The sequence below is a fragment of the Plutella xylostella genome, chromosome 4 (assembly GCF_932276165.1).
Source record: "Plutella xylostella chromosome 4, ilPluXylo3.1, whole genome shotgun sequence".
NCBI lineage: Eukaryota > Metazoa > Arthropoda > Insecta > Lepidoptera > Plutellidae > Plutella > Plutella xylostella.
The window spans coordinates 10,827,248-10,834,148 of NC_063984.1; positions in this window are offsets into that span (position 1 = coordinate 10,827,248).

Here is a 6,901-nt window from a genome sequence, read left to right on the forward strand (position 1 = left end):
CATTAGGCTGTAGCAGTTTACTACTGGACGTATCTATGCCTTTCCCAAAGTACGCCACTGGATGCGATCTAAAGCTTTCCACATCCAATAATTACCAGCCACTTTCCGCAAGTCTTCACCCCATTTTACACTATGTCTATCTAAACATGGTAGAATTTTATGAGTGAAAATTCCGAAGACAGTGTACCAGTAGGTACATAGGTTACAAGTAGATATGAAAAGTTTTCAGTCTCTGAATGCCCAGGGTGCACTGGACCTGTACCCTATACAGGTGTTGCAAAAGTGGCATAGTGAGCTGAAAGGGGGCGAGTGAACCCAAAGGAGGCGTCTCAGCTTGTCATTTTGAACCAGATTCTACAACTAATTGAATATTGTTGAAAAGAAAATCTTACGTGACGTACAAAGATTCTGGGGAGAAGCAATTTTATTTGAGAATTTTCAAAAGTGATATCTCAAAAGTTGTTTATATTGTGATCCTGCTTATTCAGCTTTATATAACTCTTTTTGAAAATTCTGTATAGAATAATAGATCCTGTGGTGTAGTGTGGACACGTCAATCGAGGAGGCTTATATCCTGCACATAGTACCAACATGAAAATTTCATACACAACCAAGAAGTCACAAGCCACCAACACGGCGATAACACTTGAATAACATGTAAGTACATTATCATAGTAGGTATATTATTATTATAATCTCTATTTAGTCACGAACAAAACATCCTAATCTATATAACCAGTAATAGCAGGCAGACACAACGATATCAGTGTTTACCTACATTTTCCCAATACCACGGGCTTATTGCAGGAGGCATTTACGTAAGTAGCTATCTTACTACTACACCATTGTAAGAAGACCTCCCGGAATCCTAGAACGTCCTCCGAGGGGACCGGTATTTCTTCTGCAAGCGCGGGGAGAGGCAGGTCAGTAAATTTGGTCGTTGTTATCATGAAGCGAGTGCTAGTGGGGGGTGATTGAAAGATTTGAGCTCAGTCGACGGTGGATCGCCGTCGGCTCAACACCTCTATGGGAGGATTGTTAAATTTGCCTCCCAAAATAAGGAGTTATATGCATGAAAGCGGAGGTAAAATAAGGTTATAAAAGATTTTTTCCTTGATGTTCTAGAAGGAATGTTTGGTTAATAATCTGTGTAAGGATGTGGAGAAATCTCGACTAGACTAGATACTGTTTAAATAATGAAAATATCTGCATGATTAGTTCCTATAGCAAGGTATAGGGCTCGCCATATCTATCTTCCTTCCTACTTGCTGAATAATCCTGAAGACTTTCTTTTGGTTGACATGCCTTCAGGTCACTGATAATATTGCATCTTGTGTACAGGTGGAATACCCAATCCACTATCCTGTGCTCTGTGCTATAATTCTATTTTTTATGATGGACGGATACCTACTTATTAAATTAATTAATTTTCAGGCGAAAGATAACGATAAAAACCTCTAACCCAGCAAAGCATATTCCAAAACTACAAATCATCTAGTTACGACCGAAGATACAAAGTAGGCACCGAACTGCGTAAGCGCATGTCCCTTCGCCTAGCGACAACCGATAACACCCCCGACCAGCAGCCACGACGCAAACAAATGCTTCCACCGACACGGTTCCGTCTGTAATTTACATTACACTGTCAGTTATCTGAGCAAAATAGTGTTCACGCGGCCGACGCGTGGCCGAAACGCGCATGCGTATAAATAGAACGATGTCATTGGCGCGCCGGCGTGCCCAGTTTACTACAGTCTCTGCGCAAGTACTGGAGATGCAAGACCTAAGGGCTCGACGAAGGCCAAGCTCGGCTGGTTTTGATCAACGGTCTTTTGCTGCATGTGGTTACAACCAACCACGCCCGCCTGTTGATGTTTTGATGCGTCATGCTGTGGTTTTTTGTTTTCTTCTGTTTGCGTGGAGCTTCTAGAAATGTCTTCGATTATGATGAGCAATGAGTAAATTATACTCACCGACTGATTTTCGCAGTCTAAAATTGGTTTTTAGAGGTAAGTAATTCCGAGAAAAGTATCTTATAACCATTTATGGAGGGAGTTACAATTAACTCTCCAATCTATGGCTAATTTCTCTAGACGTACATACGAAAATTTAAGCGTAAAAAAAGACAACATATAGATACAAAATTCTATTATAATATAGGTAAAGATCAGCATCATCATCGACACCTGCCATGGCATTATTTAAATAAACTGTGACAGACTTAGAACAAGCCCCTGAGTCACTCTTTTACAGTTTACGCACCCACTTTGTAACACACTGTATAAATTTTGCCAGTAACTGTATGTAGTAAGTAGTTGGCAGTTACATACTTTTACACTATTTTATTTACTGTACTTATATTATATGTGTCAAAATCCTGTGATACTACCTAAGTATATATAAATCATTGGTAGATAGAGATATTCAGTGAGTGGCATGTTTAACTGGAACCTGCATGAATAGGTGCTTAAGATTTTATTAATCTGGCATAGATAAGTGCGATGTTATTTAGCGGTCGTTAGAGTATAAAACTTAAATACCTAATAGGTTACTCTAGGTATAATTTAATTGGAACTTAATTAAGAATTTAAAAACAATACGATATCTCCGTAAATACTTGCCTATTAACGCGTGAGAAAAATAATTTGTTATTACAAGTTTATCACTATGTCAGGCCGAGAAAGTAGCAATACGTCTGGTGGATGTTACTCGAATAATTTTATTATAATAATAACTGAATACTATGTAGAGATAGCGGGCAAGAGGTACAACTTACTTAATAGTCATGGGTAAAAAACCCATTCATAAGCAAAGGCGTCGATTTTTCGTTCAAGAACGTCATGTAACGTTTGTTTAAGTTGTACCCTGCTCTACTTTTGGATTATAAGACTTTAGCAACACCCTGTATAGTATGTAATGGTCTCATAGCATAGCCTATTTCCACTGAGGGGGCTGGTCAATCACATTCATTAGATTGTATTCTTAGACAAGTATTGTATTATATCAGAGCGTCTTTTAAAATAAAGCCAATGAATCCGTAATAATCAAATAATATTCTGGTGTGATGTGTTTAAACATATTTCGTCTCTAATACTCATTTTTTTAATTAAAGATATGTAGTACAAGTGCCTACCTATCTACCGGGGTCGTAATTGCCAGTCTTATCTCCAATTCCCAGGCAATTATTTTTAAACTTATTTATATACCTATTGGTTTATTTACTTACATTTTTTATATACTTTGCGAGTTATCGCTTGCAAATACAACCGTTGACCCGAGCCGCTTAGCGCGTCAATATTTTATCAATAAATAAATAGCTTACACAATACTTAGGTATTTAAATATTTGTAAAATCACAAATACAATTACAATACTTTTATTATTTAATTGGAAATAAGTAAAAATTACAATTTATAAATGGCAAAAATTACCAAAAAGTGGCCTAAGTGATACTTAAAATAATCTCTACTAGAAATTTGTTGATGCGAAGAGAATAGTTGCTGGAATATTTATTATGTGGGCTCCCTCATAATAGTAGTAAATAAAACTATGCTACAATGCTACTTATATTATTCTCTGTAATATGCGTTTTGTGTATATGCCAAGTAGGTATATGCAGACTGTCAATTTATAAAAGAACTAAATATTTTTTACCCAGCCACCTAGCCCTATTGAAATTACAACAGACAGATTACTCTAGAATATGTAACTCTTGTAGTTTCAGATTGGTTTCAGTCATCATCGTAGTACTACACCATAGACACCCTACAAAATACTTGTACCAAATTATGTACATACTTGGTACATACTCACAATAAATGCATGATTACAAACAATGCCATGCTCATACCGAAGATGGAATTTTCCATACAGATTATAAAGTGCCTAGGTAGGTATATTTTAAACCACTTAACGTATCTTATCAAGTGATCACGCAAAATTCAGTTACATCTGGAAAACTTAAAATTCAGCTTTTCATATCGCGATAAACGTTATGCCACTGATAGGTAAGTGCTAACTTAGTGCAAATATTAGCTGTTTAGTGCCTGAATGGTGTTTTATCTTGAAGTTATCTTCATGTTATAAAGTATTATTATGAGATGGATGTCGCCTGTTGCTACGAGACCGTGTCTTGGATGGCATTAACTTTAACTTTAAACGATTCGGGCAACGATAACTTTGCAATATTTTTTCTACAACTGGTAGCCTATGAATGAAGAGGTGATATCACGTCAGTGACAAAAATTATAATAGACAGTTTAATAGACAGTATTAGACAGATAACTACTTAGAGAGTTTTTCATGTTGTCACTTGTTTGTGTTGCAAAGTTAGCGGTGTCGGACTATATCGTGATACAATATTGTCTGTCTCTGCTTCATTAGCTGCCTCGTCAGTCACCAAGTGATTAGCTCTACCGTCCTACCTCAACGTATGACAACAATTTTATTTTCAGCGGCCCAAATTAGACTGAATTTTCCGTCCTTCCACAAGTCACTAGCCGGATGAGCGGAACTAGCGGAAGGTAATTCCTCTGCCACCGAATACAACAGTCAAGTGTTCAAGAGCAAGAAATCAGTCACGATGTTTACAAAGGATGCGTCGTGGAATCCGCACGCACACATGCACGCGCGTGTGTGTGTGTGTGTGTGTGTGTGACACACGTTAGGGTTAGAGAGGTAGAGGTTAGAGAGGTTATAGGAGGCTAGGATCTACTCGTATTGGAAGAATTTTTATTTGATCCATCGTATCTGATCACAACGAGCATCACAAATACTCGGTGACATTAACATTTCTTTGTTTACACTTGACATTTATTTAACTATACGCAAACGCAAAGAAGTTATTATTCTGAGATTGATATATAAAGAAGTATGACGTCACATCCGCCCTAAGAAAATGGGTGACGTTTCTCGGAAGTTAGAATTTACCGAAGTTTTTTTGTACTTTTCAACTTCATTTACTTGCTCAAAAATAAATTATAATCAAAAATTATGATGGAGTCGTAGTTATGAAACAACAAAGTTTATTATAAATAATATTTGACCTTTATTTGAACCACTTGCATATTCCCTATTGATTTATCAATAACGAAATTTGATTCGATAATTCATAATATTCCATAATATTAAAATTTACTTCGAAAATGTTACAGTACTTTTCAAGTGTCTTACTGAAGCTGATGTAAAGATGGATGAAAGAAGGTTTGAATAACACAAGGTGTATATTATAAGGAGAAATGGATTTCAAACACAGGTTTACATGAAAAATTTAAAATCTCAGTTCAAAAGTATTTACAGCACTGATTATTTCACATTAATAACAATGGATTTCAAACACAGGTTTAGATTAAAATTTTAAAATCTCAGTTCAAAAGTATTTACAGCTCTGATAATTTCACATTAATATTACAATTACAAACTTGGTCTTTTGGGTGTGGCTTTATTTACAAAGTGAAGTCTATCAATGTGACACATATTTTATTCTTTAATTTGTTTCATAATAAGGCGTCATTAACAATAATTTAATTTAAGTTGAAATTAAATTCGCATTTGAAAACAAAACCAAGAACGATGTGTAATAACAGCTCTATACAATATAATTTTACAGAACTGACTGACAAGAGAACAAGGACCTTTGACTGATTGGTGACAGCCGCCGACAGCCCGAATTGTTTTCGATTATGCACACATGATATTGACTACTAATTCTTTCAAACAAGGTGCAAAATCCAAGTGCATTGTTTAAGGCTCTTACGATTCAATGATTCGGGTGTTTCCGGGAATACGACAGTTTGCGAAGATTTGTATGCGCATTATTAATATGGGAGAACTGTATATGCAGACTGTCAATTTATAAAGCAACTAAATATTTTTTACTTAGCCACCTAGCCCTATTGAAACTACAACAGACAGATTACTCTAGAATATGTAACTCTTGTAGTTTCAGATTGGTTTCAGTCATCATCGTAGTATATACTACACCATAGACACCTTACAAAATACTTATACCAAATTATGTACATACTCACAATAAATGCATGATTACAAACAATGCCATGCTCATACCGAAGATGGAATTTTCCATACAGATTATAAAGTGCCTAGGTAGGTATATTTTAAACCACTTAACGTATCTTATCAAGCGATCACGCAAAATTCAGTTACATCTGGAAAACTTAAAATTCAGCTTTTCATATCACGATAAACGTTATGCCACTGATAGGTAAGTGCTAACTTAGTGCAAATATTAGCTGTTTAGGGCCTGAATGGTGTTTTATCTTGAAGTTATCTTCATGTTATAAAGTATTATTATGAGACGGATGTCGCCTGTTGCTACGAGACCGTGTCTTGGATGGCATTAACTTTAAACGATTCGGGCAACGATAACTTTGCAATATTTTTTCTACAACTGGTAGCCTATGAATGAAGAAGAATAAGAGGTGATATCACGTCAGTGACAAAAATTATAATTTTAGACAGTTTAATAGACAGTATTAGACAGATTCATGTTGTCACTTGTTTGTGTTGCAAAGTTAGCGGTGTCGGACTATATCGTGATACAATGTTGTCTGTCTCTGCTTCATTAGCTGCCTCGTCAGTCACTAAGTGATTAGCCCTACCGTCCTACCTCAACGTATGACAACAATTTTATTTTCAGCGACCCAAATTAGACTGAATTTCCCGTCCTTCCACAAGTCACTAGCCGGATGCGCGGAAGGTAATTCCTCTGCCACCGAACACAACAGTCAAGTGTTCAAGAGCAAGAAATCAGTCACGATGTTTACAAAGGATGCGTCGTGGAATCCGCACGCACACATACACGCGTGTGTGTGTGTGTGTGTGAGACACACGTGCACGCGGGCACGAGACGCGGTGGGCGCGCCGCACGCCGCCGCCACGC